The sequence below is a fragment of the Balearica regulorum genome, chromosome 1, assembly GCF_011004875.1.
Source record: "Balearica regulorum gibbericeps isolate bBalReg1 chromosome 1, bBalReg1.pri, whole genome shotgun sequence".
In the NCBI taxonomy this organism is placed as follows: domain Eukaryota; kingdom Metazoa; phylum Chordata; class Aves; order Gruiformes; family Gruidae; genus Balearica; species Balearica regulorum.
Genome location: NC_046184.1, coordinates 155,948,014 through 155,963,210, shown reverse-complemented (window position 1 = coordinate 155,963,210; position 15,197 = coordinate 155,948,014). Strand labels below are relative to the sequence as shown.

Sequence of the window (15,197 nt, the reverse complement as noted above, 5' to 3'; positions counted from 1 at the left end):
CCCAATAAATGGCGAAAATTAGTTTTTGAGTCCTCTGTTGAAACACATAGTCAAGGGCTCTATTTCATTGTAGGTAATCTCTAATGTGGCACAGCAAATGGCTGTTTTGAGTGTAGGGTGAGTTTATGTGTATGCTTTATTGTCCTTTGTTAAGAAGTACATAGGCAAAGGAAGCAGCTTCAGGTCAGGCGGAGAGTATGAACTAGTAGTTCAGTAGGTATCTCTCTGTGAGGGTTTTTATTCCACTTCTGCCATGTAATCATTAGTCTTTTCTGCTGTAACAAAATCTGCAACTGATGTTATTCTTGATTGCAGGTGAACTGGTGCAAGCTATAGATCGTTAAACCTCCACTTTCTGTGGAAATTAGTGACTTCATATCTTTCAAAATTTGTGCTTTTTTAAAAAAATAGGTCTACATTTATAGTAAGTTTAAGTACATTTTGCAAAACACTCCTTTATTCACTGGACAAATCTCACCTAAAGGTCTTTTCATGTAATTCTTTTGTCTGACTGACTTGAAGGAGGACTTATTTTGAAATTCAGACTTGCTCTAATTAGTACCAAAAATAAATAAAATTGAAGCATCTTTCTGACAGGCCACTTTGCAAGTAACAGCAGAGTAATGGACATTGTGAAACCTGCATGGCAGGAATTCCAGAGTCATAGACCCTGGGTGCACTTGTTTGTCTCCAGCCCTGAGGAAGTTCATGCAACAGGTAACTAAGGAAGTTGACAATCAAACCTTTTAGCTCCGATCTGGGTAGTTGAGTTTTCCAGCTGGCATAATTTCTACAGCAGCTTGGCTGCAACTGAGTACTGGAGCTTTAAAATTCATATGATGCAACAGGTTCTGGTTAAAAGGTCTACCATAATTTTTTTAGTACTACATTCCGTATTGGACGTACCAAACCTGACCTGGAATGTAGGGGGGAAAAAAGGGGGGGACACACATCACTAACTGTCTTACAGTCAGTTATAAACATCAACGAATTTTTAAAATATTCACCATAAGCTGAGTTTTCTCCTTGGTAAATCACTGTTAACAGAACGTGTATTTAGCACCTAGCTTGTCTGAAAAAATATCAATTTGAATTGCAGAATTCTATTCCTATTTAGTAATATTGATTCATCTGAGCTATAAAATGCAGTATACAGTATGAGAACAATTCATGATGATAGATTGTGTGGAATTAAGAAATTATATAATATGGTATAATGAAATAATTTTCCCCAATCTGTTATTGTATTGTTCCATCTCTCTTTTTTTAAAAAAAAAAAAAAAAAACAACACCCTCCTGAATTAATAAGAGGATGAGATTTTTAATACCTATACTAAGTTAAGGTCATTAGTCAATTTACTTTGTTATTTATGAGGACTAAATTCTGGTACTTCTGGAAAAAGCTCCTTTTCCTCTTAAAAAATACATTCCTGAGAGCTGACAAATGGGTAGAAGAACATTCTTGTCTGTAATTTCTTTTTTACTTTGAAGTTTGGTAGGGTTTTTTGGTTTTTTTTATCCTATCACCTTATTTTTCCCACCTTAATAGTAATAAAATATTAATATTTAGAGGTTTTTTTCCCCACAGGTGTAATTACAATTGATATGGAATTACAGTACCAAAAGGAAGTTTTAATAAATTCTAAATTTAAGAACCTTTTTTCATTAATTTAATTTCTTGTTTTCACATAATTAAAAAGTTTATGATCATTTCCCATGTCAGTTCCCTTTCAAAATTTTTAATATTTGATTAAACTAATGTAATTTTTTCTGGATTAAATAATATTAGAATTTTTGAGGTTTTAATCACATGTAAATCCTTGTATTATTCACGGTTTGGTAGCCATACTTCATTTCTATACACTCTTGTATTTTTGCATTCTTGTTCTCCATTTTAATAAATCTCAGTATATTAAAATGCATAATTTACTGCTTAAAATGGTTACCTTAGAGTTGGAAAACACCTTATTTGACAGCCAAATGGTGGCCTAATTAAAGCACCTCACCCTTCTTTACCTTGGCTACTATCATCACATGAAATCTCTCAACCCCTAGGCATGTGGGGGTAGCCCTGTGGAGATACCGTGTTCTGATAATCTCCAGATCGTACCTGCTCTCACTTACACCATCACTTTTGTCATTAGCTAGGTCAAGAGGAATCTTGGGGGATTAAAGGTGGGTTACTTTGGTTTGTGTTGGTATGGCACAGCTGGATGTAAGATCTTTGTAATATGTCTAAAATGGAAGAACTTTGGAAGGTAAGCAGAGAAAGAAAGCAAGAGCATAATAGCATAAGGTATTTGGTATATAATTTACTGTCATCTGGCATAGTCTGGCTCACAGTAGTAGGAGAGCAGTAGCACAGAAGAGCTAAGTTCTTGGAAGGAAAAAAAAGTGGTTTAAATGTGTGTTGGTTCTTTCAAAGTATCTATTTCAGCCTGAGTTTATTACAAGGTCAGAAACTATGTATTGTTTGTTGGTTTGGGTTTTTTTTAAAGTATGAGTCAGTCCTGTAATTCATGTCACATAGATCACAGAAGCTATGCAGGTGTAGTAGTTGTATTACTTAATCACTTTTTTTTTTTTGTTTTACACCTAATGCCAAAGTTGCTTGTTTTCTTTATGCATTTTCTGTCAGCTCCTTTGTTTCTCTTTCAGCAGCGCTGTGGAGTTCTGAGCTGCTAAGCTGCAGAGGTAGGGAGGCAGATGAAGCATCTGGGAGACCGGCAGAACAGCTGTGAGAAAGGCATAGCAGAGGCATGGAACAGTTGGCAGAAAGGGAAGTATCTTTTCTAAAACTTGAGAGAATAAGTCGTTAAAACACCTGCTGCAAAGGACTCCTTTGAAAAGGGAAAAAAAACCCAAACCCCATGTTTAATTGAAAGAATGGAGAGGAAACCCTGTACAGTGAGAAAGTAAATAAATGGAAAGGATTTTCATATTGTACCTGTACAGAAAGGCTGGGTAGATTGTATACATAAGTATAGTTATTAGCTAAAATAATCCTCTTTTCCATATGTTCAGATGATAATCATATCCTTGGAAAATGAACAATACTGTACAGAATGCTGTTGAAAGTGTTTTGTAATTTGGATATGGAAAAGGGCACAGCTTGAGTAATCAGGACTAGTGTGTGGATATACGATAATAAAATTGATTTTAAAACAATTTCTATTTTCATTCCCATATGCGTTTAGTTTTAGAATATAAATAAAATTGCCAAATCATGATCAATGTGGGAATTTTAAAATGACATTAATTATCAATGTCAGAGGACATTTTACAATTTTTATTTTATGTAAATCCACTTACCACTTTTTTAATGTTTGGACTACTTCTTTCTACGTGGAAGAAGGGGAAAAGAACATTTATTCGCTTGCTTTGTTCACATCGCCTAGTCCATTTAGGTCTTAAATAAAAGCTTTTGAATGCTATTAGAAATGGTGAATATAAGTTTTGATCACAACTTGAGACACTGATCTGCAAGCTGTGTATCTATAGTGATATACCTTTTTCTCATAGTGAATATTTAAAAAAAAATCTTTGATATTATATGGAGTATGCAGATTTAATATCACATACAGAATCACAGAATGGTTTGGGTTGGAAGGGACCTCAAAGATCATCTGGTTCCAGCCCTCCTGCCATGGGCAGGGACACCCTCCACTAGACCAGGTTGCCCAAAGCCCCATCCAACGTGGCCTTGAACACTTCCAGGAAGGGGGCATCCACAGCTTCTCTGGGCAACCTGTGCCAGTGCCTCACCACCCTCACAGTAAATAATTTCTTCCTTACATCTAATCTAAATCTGCCTTCTTTCAGTTTAAAGCCATTACTCCTTGTCCTATTACCCCTGTATAAGTATTTATAGCTGAACCTAAGACTTGGTTCATTGGAGACTGACAGTAATAAAAATCCAACCAACCTTCTTCAGCAGCTGCATAGTCATGGAGCTACTTTAACTCTGTAGGCATATTCTGACTTACCTGAAAGACTTCATTGCAATTGTAGTGTTTGGTATGTGTAACTGAGGACTTAAGCCAATCAGAAATGAGTTGAGGTGTCATCTAAGCCTCGTGAGGGACTGATCCAATGTGAATACTTGGATAATTCCTTTAAAAACCCAACAACAAAACAACCAGAGTAGCAACAGACACTGTTCTTCAAAACCAGGTTACTCATGATCCAGTGGTTAGCATAGTGGTTAGACTAGTTGGACAAGCAAGAAAATTGGATTCAGGTGTGTCCTCATTCATATCAATGTCTCTTCCTTCCCATGGCAGTATGTTAATCACCAGGCCTGTGTCTAGGCTGGAGGAAGGTGGGAAGGGAGTTAGGGGCAAAGTCCCCTTCTGCTTACTCAGTTGAAACGAGGTGAATTTCACAAAATATGAAATAGACACGTTCAGATGCAGGAAACAGCATGGTTGTAACATAGTGACTGAGGTATTTTGGAAAGGGAGGAGCCATTTGCCCTGGATTTAAGTCTCTGTTCAAAAGCCTGGGTTTGAATTTTATGAAATAATCATGAAAAAAAAGAAACAGGACTAATCTTGAGAGCCAGAGCACAACATTTGGCAGGTGCTGTAACTGCCCAGGTATTGCATAACATGCCCCCTCCCACGGTGGCTGTGTTTCAAAAGGGGTGAGCCATGCTCAGTTCTTCAAAGGCTACTGTAGGCACTGCTCTCAGGAGAGAACTCCAGTTTTTGGCTCCTAAATAAATGAAGATGCCACCCTTGTGGTGCTGACTCGAACACCTTTAATGGGGTGACAGCCATGCCTACCTGTATGGTGTTTCCCCTTGGCATGGTGACTCCTAGTTAGCATGTGTATTTTATGAGTTCCTAATTCTTGTTTAATTTTGAAAAACTATTTGGATTAAATACTGCCCATGGAAATTTTATATCCAGAATATTTTCCATATTTTATTTGTAACCAGAATGTTTCCTGGTTTGTTTTTTTTTTCCCCCGATTTCTTTAAACACACTAATATGTCTAGCAGTACCACTTTCTCTGTATGAATATGAAAATGACTGGGAGTGATTACTTTTTTTTTTTTTTAAAGTAGTCAAGAAGCAACTTGTTTATGATAAAAATAGGATTGCAGGTATGGGAAAAGCATCCTACCTACACTTAAAAATTAAATCAATGCTACAACAAATAATGGGAATTGACCCTGAAGCATTTTTGAATATTAACAGCTATTCTGTTAAAATTTTATCAAAAAAAGGTCAGATTAAACCTTTTTCTTTTTTTCTTATCACCATGCAAATTGATGAACTTGAAAATTAAAATTTGCACACATTAATGGGCAGAAAATAACAATTATTACTTTTCTAAAATGTTTTGTTAAAAAGCATAAGACAAATATGCTGTCTATATGGGCAAGCCAGTTTAGCAGGAAGTGTTCTGAGTGCCAGATTCTGCCTCCTGTATTCACAGTAGCACTTCATTTTGCAAGTTGATTCATTATTTCATTTCCCTGACTAGCTAGGTTAAAGGTTGAAGGAATAAAGCATTTGAGCATGATGCAATTTTATTATACAGTTTAATTTTAACAGAAGCTTTGAAACTTTTTTTTTAATTTTTTGTGAAAATAGCATTAAAATGGCAAAAGCTGAGAGGCTATACTTGTAGAGATCTGTCCTAATATCTGAAGAGACAAAATCCTAGAGAGAAAATAGACATTTTTGAAGTCAATCCTTCTGGGAGTTTTCATTAGAATGTCTCTTCTCTCCAGTCTTTTTGGAAGACGTCAAAAGTGTTGTGGCATGTGTCATTTGACTCTGTTATTGTTCCTCATATCCTTTATTCCTAAATTATATCAGTAGTACTTGTCTGCAGATGGTTTGATAATTTTCAAACTGCAATGATAGCAATTGTGCAGGTCAAACTGAGTTGCATTTTCATGAGTGATCTGGCTGACTTTGTTGTCCCAGCTGATCTGCCACAGAGCTGTAACTGTAACCATGACTTCAGCAATACTAGAACAGGGCTATCTTAATTGATCACAAAGCTCTGAACACTGGACACCCTCAGCGTGCATAGCATCTAACCCACTGCTTACATAGTGTAGTGTCATGCTGTACACAGCTCTATCATCAGCCCTGCTGTGCATTGATTTCAAAATGGGCTTGGGACCTGGTTCGTTTGGGTCTGCGTCTAAGATGGCAATGTGTTAGAGCAGGATAGGCTTCCAAATGCGTGGAGTATCTAATGCCCCTATGTACTTTTCTAGATATAGCTGACATCAATGTAGTTGTGGTTACTGGTCATTGATAGTGTTTTGTGCTGGCATACAAGTTTGATAAAGTTGTTTTCAGGTTTCTATCACAGATGCTAATTGCAGCTTCGTGAATTCTTGGGATATAATCTCGGTAATGTGGGAAACAAAGTAAATGTGGAAGCGAATGCACCGATCTTTCTACTTTATCTCTTATTTGCATTATTACCAAGTTTTGAATAGATGAAGCATATCATTCTATAGCTTAAACCATTGTAATGCATTGTATGGTGGTATATTTGTATATAGACAGTTCTCTGTATTTTGTGTCCTGTTTTTGGAGATAGGGAGGTAGCTAAGGGAGAAATAAAAACCTACCCATAGCGTATTATAAAACATTTAAAGAAATACTATATTAAACACCACTTTTTAAAGTCAGGCACTGCTGGCTGTGAATAAGGGTGGCAGAACATGGTTGTGGTAGAAGAACCAGTGAATGAATCTACAGTAGCATTTCAGCTAGAATGAAGGCTTGTGTTTTTGCTGTTGAAGCAAATCTCTTGAACATCAATTTGATTGCCTTGCAGTGTTCTCTGTCCAGGTAAACTGGATTCTTTTTGGATAAGACTAAGTCTGAAATAAAACCTGAAATATGATAGGTTCTGTTTGAACATAAAGAAACACTTTTTTTTACTGTGAGGGTGACCCAGCACTGGTACAGGTTGTCTAGACATGTTGTGAAGTCTCCATGCTTGGAGATATTCTGGGGACACTCCTGGGCAACCAGCTCTAGCTGTTCCTACTTGAGCAGGGCAGGTTGGACAAGATGACCTCCAGAGGTCCCTTCCAGCCTGAACTGTTCCATGTTTCTGTGACATTGAATGATGTGTTCTAGGGCTCCATCTGCTATTGAGGTTTCAGTCTGCAGGACCAGGCTAGAGCTAATGGAAAGCGAAGCACTTCCCAAAAGCATGTAGCGTGGGCATCTGGTTCTCAGCAGCCACTCTCTTAGGTTCACAGACTTTCTATTGTAAAGTGCTACTTGCTAATGTGGACGTAGCCACTAATGTCACATAGAGCTGAGTTAGCAAGTCCTTTGTGTTGGCTTCTTTGCTCGGGAGCACATAGATATTGCAGAAAGCACAGGCCAAAAGTTGACACAATTACTTTGTATATTGAATCTATACAGATATAGCCCCTTAAGCCATTTTTTTGCAGGCTAGAAGACTGTGGTATTTGGCTGCCAGCATCTGATAGATAGGCACTGGGCCAATCTGAATTTATCTAGCATTGGAATATCTAGCCAATCTGAATTTGTAGACTTTCTTGCTAGTTGGTTGATGAGTTAGCACACCCTAGACTCTCTTCATTTAGCTCCTCATTGGGCAATTATGTATGCTTTCTAGCTTGCCAAAGGTAAGTAGAAGAATCGAGTGGGGGAAGGTAATACTGAGGTTGCATGGCACAGGAGGCATGGGAAAAGATGAAAGTATTGCACTAGATGGTGGGGGAGGATATATGTAGTTTAGGGTTGGTATGATGAGAGTTTGTCTGCACGCTCAAGTCCAGAGCTCCTGCTGTGTAGGCAATGGAATAATGCACTGACATGCTCTGACTGCTCAAAACAGGACTCCCAGGGCAAAATGCCATCCATGCTTACTCACCCCACAGGACAGCGTTGTCTGCAATTTTTCTCAAGCTGTTTCTACAGGTATTCAGTCTTGGTGGTGCAAAGGGACCTGGAATTCTCTAAGAAGCTGTACTTCAGGAAAAGGTGACTTTGCCGCATCTGTATAAAAGTGCTTCTGCAAAGAGCAAACATGAAAAAAGTCTGGAGCTTCCCTCAGGCTGGGAGCCAAGAGCAGGCTTACAGCTGATTGTGAGACATCTGTCATCAGCAGGAGTTGCCAGTAGTGGAGCTGGGGGCTACAAATGAGAGTGACAGAAGTACATGATGACCTAGCGAAAGAAAAGGGATTTTCTAGGATGAAGGGTAGTAGTTCATGATAAGAAGGCAAAGTAAAGTATGTACCTGAAAAAGGACAATCAGGTTGGGGGAGTAGGGTGGATGGGTAAAAAGAATAGAACCACACCAAAAAATAAGCTGTGAGTGAGTAAGATTGGGGACAGATAGTGAAATGCATATATTGGTGAGAAAGGAATGAGCATGGTGAGAAAACAAGTAGGAAGTGAAAGAGCAAAAAAGCAAAGAAATGAAGGATGCAAAACCCCAGAAAACCCCCGCTGCATTAAGGAAAGGGAAAAAAACCACAAAAATGTATTTTCGATACTACTTTTCTATATGGTCTGTTGTTAATGTTGCCAGAATGAATGTTAAACAGTTTAAATGGAATGGTGTCTGAGATGAATTCTCTTCAGCTGTACGTCTCCTAGGCAAATGTGTGAGAACTGCTGATCTGTTCGTCTTGTTCAGATCACATGAATGTGAGCACAGCAGAGATTTGACTTGGTGTCCCTGTCTACAAATACAGAGGGGAAAAAAATGGAAAGAGAAAGCCTCCCCTGGGAAGAAGGGGAGTGATCCCATTATAAATGAGAGTCATACAACATCCCTTCTGGAGGCGTGTTGAAATTTCCCATGGGAGGAAGAAGAATAAACAAAGGTCGGTATTACTAATAAAAGAAAAATAGTTGGCAACCAAGGAAACAATAATTATTTGATTGCAGTGTCCTGAAAAGCTAGCAACAGAAACAATACCAGTTAAAAGCAACAGGCCAAACATATCTCACTTGCAACCCTACCTGTCATTACACCAAGGATGTGTTTGCCTTACTGCTCTGAGAGCAGTGCCTTGCCAGCAAAATAAATACGGACTTTTTGCCTTTGCTGCTTTACTCTTCTTATGACCACAGTGTTCCTGAGGGTTTATTGTGTTTAACTTCACAACACTATTGTGGAGCAAGCAAGGAGTTGCTATTATCTCTGCTTCACAAATGAGGAGCAGAGCCTGCAGGAGAGCTGTGCTTACAGCTGCGCAGCTTATGGTAGGCAAGGGAGTTTCCAAATCACAGGCCAGTAACTTTCTTTGCTCGCTTTCTGCGGTGCCAGAAACACTAATGGAATTTTAATACTGGGAAGGCATGTATAATCTTTTTCTTGAACAGTGAAGTTTACCTACAAGAAAATAAATGAGAAAAGCTTGCTATTGCAAAAAAAACATATCCCCAAATCATGACTTCAGCAATTTCAAGAAAGGGTCCATGTAATCTTGAAAAAATACATTAATAATGAAATATTTATGTTTGTACGGCAGCAGGACCATGTTTAAAACCTATGCAGTTTCATTTTAAGTTCAAATTGGCAAAGCCTGTTAAGGCCAAATTGCAACAGGCATGATTATTTCTTAATGGAGAAGTATGTGGTGAGCTAGACGGAAGCCGTGCAGTGCTCTGCTCATGTTTCCAGTCTGCCTGATGATGCAATCACAGTCCTAACCGCACTTCCTCAGAGACAGCCTCACCGAATGGCACCATCTAGTTTAGCTTTGTCACAGTGCAAACAGTTGTTCTGCCTTCCCAGTGATCTTATCTTTACTGGCAGTCTATAGCTGAGTTGTGGGATGGTTTGTTTATAGTCACTGGGGGTTACATAGAAAGCGCTGTGCTTTGGCAAGTATCACTTTCTCAAGCCTGAGTACAGGCTGGAGGTGACTGAGAGGCAGTACTGAGGTAGGAGTCCAAGCTAATGCTGTTGGGAAGGGTTGGATTGGCTAACATAGGCTCAGTCCTCTTCTGGCTAGAGAATGGAAGGGCGTTGGATGTTCCCAACACACCAATTACTGCCCTTCTGGAAGGGCTGTAGCACGCTGCTTTTCATCCGCAGGTAGACAAAACCATTTGGCCAGATCTTATTTCCTGATTATTTTTTTTTTGTTTCAGTGATGTCCATTTCTGACATTGTTAACATTAGCTATTTAACATTAATTACCTTAGGACAGATCTTCAAGAACTTCAGAGTCTTCTCCTTTGCTTTTTTTACCACATCTTTGAGTTTTTTTCTTGTCTCCTTTGCATCTATATTGGGCATCGCTACCCCCCCCAAAATGAGATCAGTCTTTCAGAATTCTTACTTCCTGTTGGACTAGTTACCTTGGGTAACAGAAGAGAAAGAAGAACAGCACTTTGAATTCTTGAGCTTTTTCATTACAATAACATTATAAAGCTGAATAGCGGTTACAAGCAGAATCATCATTTAGAACTTAGTTGCAGCATAGAAGCAAAAAACAAACCATGAAAATTAGTGTTTCTAATTTTTTTTATTATGCCTGTAGCTTTTTAGGTATTTTAGTACTGTTTTCCTTACTGATAGAAAGCCAAACCTGAAACTAAGTTGATAGCTGAAGACTGATAGTGGTCATTGTGCAGGGACTCTTTCATATGGATGTGTATGAAACTGCTTGTGTTTCATTCTGTTGTTTTAATTTATGACAGAAATTTATACTACAAATGAAGGTAACTGTTCTTATTTGTGACGTAGCTCTGCAAAGCTAGATAGCAGCAGTATTTTCCAAAGATCTTGTAAATTTATCTTTCATTAGACATTTATATGCAGCTATTTAAAAATGTCAGCCTCCTGAATTAATATGAAAGCAATCAGTTCAAATATGCTGTTTTAAACAGTGATCTGAGAAACAGCATGTAGAAGTGAGAATTCCTGAAATATTTTGTTTCCTTTTTCAGAGACTGCCTTGCTTGTAAGAAAAAAAACAGCTACATTTTTGTTTCCTCTTTTGGTTTCCCTCTGTGGAAAATGGTGAGAATGATGCTTCTCAGTCTCTTTACAATTCTTTGAGATATGTGGAAGAAAAATGCAAGCAAATAATTCAAATATTTTATAATAGTGCTGCACGTAGTTTATTTTCCTTTATCCATAAAGTATGCTTGACAATCTATTTTCTTCTTGCCTGTTTCAAGATGGGACAAAGAGTTTTCCCTATTACTAGGTATTTTGGTTAACACTTTTGAATTGAAAAGACCATTTTAAGAGCTCCGGATAGACTTACGGAGGTTGGCAAAAGGATTTGCACTCATGCTCATGGATGTTGGATGGTGGTCTGACTGTGCGCATTAAATATGAATGCCAACATGATTATATAAATATTACATTAGCATGCCCTTCTAAAAACAGTCTGCAAGACACCCTTGGATTGCCCTACTCTAGAATTCATAAGCAAGTACGACTAAAATAGGAATAGCCTAAATAAGTATGTATTTACGTGTGCGCAGGGCTCTGACGTGAGTACTTTGTACACGAGGAGATGCTTCAACAGTCGGTTAATGGTTTAGGTGCCAGTAGATGGCACTCGAGAGCACACTCCCCCAGTTCTACAGGTCCAGGTTCGTAGCATCAATAACCACGGTGTGGTTGGCGACTGATTCCTGGCTGAAGTTCTTTGCGAAAGTTAAGCCTAGTTTAAGCCCGCTGCTAAAACGGGGCCTAGGGAACTTGTATTTGAGAACTGTTACCATGTGAATTGTGCAGGTTTTTTTCTACTGAAGTTCACCAGCTTCATTCCAGTTCTCAACACTTGTTTTGCTTGTGCAATTTTTTCAAAGCATAGACGATTTTAAATGAATGTGACCATTTGAATATATAAAAGGCTGCAGTGAGAAGAATCAGAATGATACAATTAGAGGAACCTTGCTTCCCATTCTGAACAAAAGCAGTGTCGACAAAAATCTACTGGAGCAGGTCAACCTTTGTTGAGCAACATTCCATTTCCTGTTTTATGGGCACTACGCTAAACACAGTCCCTTGCCTTTGATGGAAATAAATGGACTGTTTGTCAGTCCCAGTAGAAACAGAATTCTTGAATGAGCCTAAAGTTCCCTTTTATAAGAAAGCAAGTAAGTAAGAAAAGTCCTCGGTGACTAGTCTGATGCCTATTATTACTGGTTTATCAAAGCCTCCATCCATTCCATGCAGATAATGGACTCAGTCTGTCCTTTAACATAATTATTAGTCTAGACTGGAGACATGTCAGGTTAATATTTCCACAGAGAAGGGTTTTCCCCTTTAAAACCAGATGGTAGCTTGAATCATGGGACTAAATCTGGAAAGTGCTCCTAAAAAGACCATGATTTGGTCCCATTGGCAAAGATTACTATACTGGGAACCACTCCCAGAAAAGGAAAAAAACATGAATCAGAAATAAGCTTGTTGATTCCCTGTGGAAAGGATCTGTGAAAAAGTCTGAAGAACAGCATAGGCTAAAGGTATTTTACAGTAACTGTGAGTTGCATTTCATATTTGGCCTTGACCTACTGCTGCACAGAAATTACTGTACCCAAATATCTAATTCATCTCTGGTAGTGTCAGACAGTACTTTTTGCTAAACTGTAATGAAAACCATGTATGATTTGATTAGATTGCTATTTCTCCAGCTTGTATCAGATAGATAATGTGAAACAAATGCCTTCAATTTGCCCTGAAAAAAGAAAATTAACTTTGCAATGTTATTTTGGCCATGATGACCTCCTCAAAGGATGGTCTTTCAACATAAAAAAAGTAAAAAGTGTAATTCATGCCTAATTAACACTTCTTATAATACATCTTCACTCATGACTTACAATAATTCCTGCTTCAAAGCTATTCTGGGAAGTCAGGAAATTTGCAAGATAGGGATTTCTGCACTTATATCTGTACTGAACTGAAAAGCTGGGAAAGGTGGTTGTTCGTTTTTGGTTACGGAAGCAGAGTTTATCAAAGAAAGCTTCAGATTATTACACAGTATCTGTAAGCATATATTTGTCTAGATAGCACTGGTAAAGTAAAGAGTCGGTCAGCATTTCTATTATGAACTTTAATTTTCTGTGTTTTGTAATAGTAACAGTCCCTAAAATTTCTTTCCAAGTGGAAACTTGGCATGTAAATTCTCAGTCCAATTATTTTGGTATAAATTTTGAGACAAATCAGTTTATCCATTTTTAAGTTTTATGGGAGATCATAATTTTTTTTTTTTTATGGCTTCAGATGCTTTATTGCATTCCTGTAACTGCAGGAATTCATTAAAAAGTGTTCTTTATTAAAAATAAAGTTTTCAATACAGACTATTAGCCTGTGATTCTTGGTGGTTTTTTTTTTTAATTATTAATCAGAAAGTAGCTACTGTGCACCTTGTCTTATTTAGCATATTATTTCACAGAAACACATTGGCTTATTATGGACTGCTTGGCACTCTCAGTGATCTGTAAATAAAGGACTATAGTAAGTGTTAAGTGTGTGAGAATAAGTCTTCAATTAGGCCTATGCTAGGAAATGCCTTTGCAGATAGGTTAAGCTCAGATAATGCATTGCGGTGTTACCTTAGACCTTTTTCCAAGGTAAAATCCAGGAGAGAGATATATATTTTTTCTTTTTCCCTCTTGATTTTCCTAGCTGGCATCCATTTTCAGTGCCCATCAAAATTAAACTTACCTAGTCAAGCTAAGTTAGAGTATTAACCCACACCTTCACAAGGGGAAAAAATTGAGGTTAGCTTATGTGTCGACCAACTCACAATTAGTCTTGAATCACTTTCTTAATCTAGATAAACTCTTTCTTGTAATAGAATAGAATAGAAATTGCTTTAATATCTAAATTTCTTGAAAACTCTATTTCAAGAGGAATAGAGTATGTTTTTAGGGGTGCTTTCTATCACTCAGCACTGGTGCAAGATTAGATCCTCATGAGTAAAAAAATACCATAATTCTATGTGCTTGAGTATGCCAGCTTTATACTTGCTGGTAGTTGGATATGAAATATTTTAAGACATTAACAAGGTAAAAAGATCTAAAAACTTTTATTCCATATAAAGCCTAGAAATCGACAAGTAAAATAGAGTATCATGCTATTTGCTGACCAGAGTTCTTTGTATGATAAAACCCCTCTTAAGCAATACCTCCACAGCATTAATGTTGGAGCGGAACCACCGGGAAGTTAACAATTCACAGAAATAAGCACTTTTCCCTTTATTGTCTGCACATTTGAATCCACGATTCTCTGAAAAGCATATTAACTTCCTTGATGAAGAAATAACTTCATCATGGGGTTAAAGCAATTTTTATTTATAGAAACAAAGTGTATTTGTAATGGTGGGTAGGTCTGTAGATACAACCGCATATTTAAAGTCTGTAGGGTTTTTTTTCCTGATGAGAGCGTTTTCTTTGCCCATCTGATCTCTGTGGTTCATTTTAATAATGAGTGACGATGGTAGCAGCAATGACAACGAAAATAATAATGGCACATAATAGAAATACAATGTCTTGCTTTACAAAAACTTTTGAAAGCAAGTGTATTCAGCGAATATATGCAGTCAGATACTCTGTTTTATAGTACATGTCTTTTAAATACACTCGAATCCTTGTGAAATCAGGAAACTTCAACGTAGGATGGGTCTCAGAAAGACAGGTATGATTGGCTGGGCACCTCTCTCCATAGCTGATGTGAATAGGCTCTGTAGGTACAAAGACCTATGAGAACAGCATTTTGAATGCCTCTACTGAGCAGATTCTTGCAGAGACCAAAGTTTGCCATCAGTACAAGGTGATTCTGCTCTGGTCTAACGTCGGGCAAACGCTTGTGGTAAGTTTAATCTTGAATCCAGCATTGCTACTTAAGATGCTGGATTTGACTGTTCCAAATGCATTATTGCTATTGTCATCATTTCAAAGAGTTCCAAATCAGGCCTCAGACTGAGGAATCCGGTACGCTTCCAGGGAAGATGTTGCAGGTGAATGTCTGATTCTCATTCTGCGCCTGTGGGCAACAATGTTTCCTCTTCCACTTCTCCAACCACCCTCTTTTTTCCTTGTATATGCAGGTAGGTTAGGCTGCCATAGTAGAAAATGAAGCCAACTGTCTTGGGTTTAGGAAAGGCAGAGGCTGTTTTCACTAGTTCAGACCTGTAGAATGTGTTTTGTGTGTCAGTAGAGGGGTACACCACTCATCCTAGAACACTAGAACTTTCTC

The 15,197-nt window shown here is 37.9% G+C and overlaps 1 long non-coding RNA gene across 1 annotated transcript in view; it reads left to right on the top strand.

The window, feature by feature from the left end:
• LOC142599508 (uncharacterized) overlaps positions 1–15,197 on the top strand; it is a 53,445-nt gene that overhangs the window by 840 nt on the left and 37,408 nt on the right. The window lies entirely within an intron of this gene.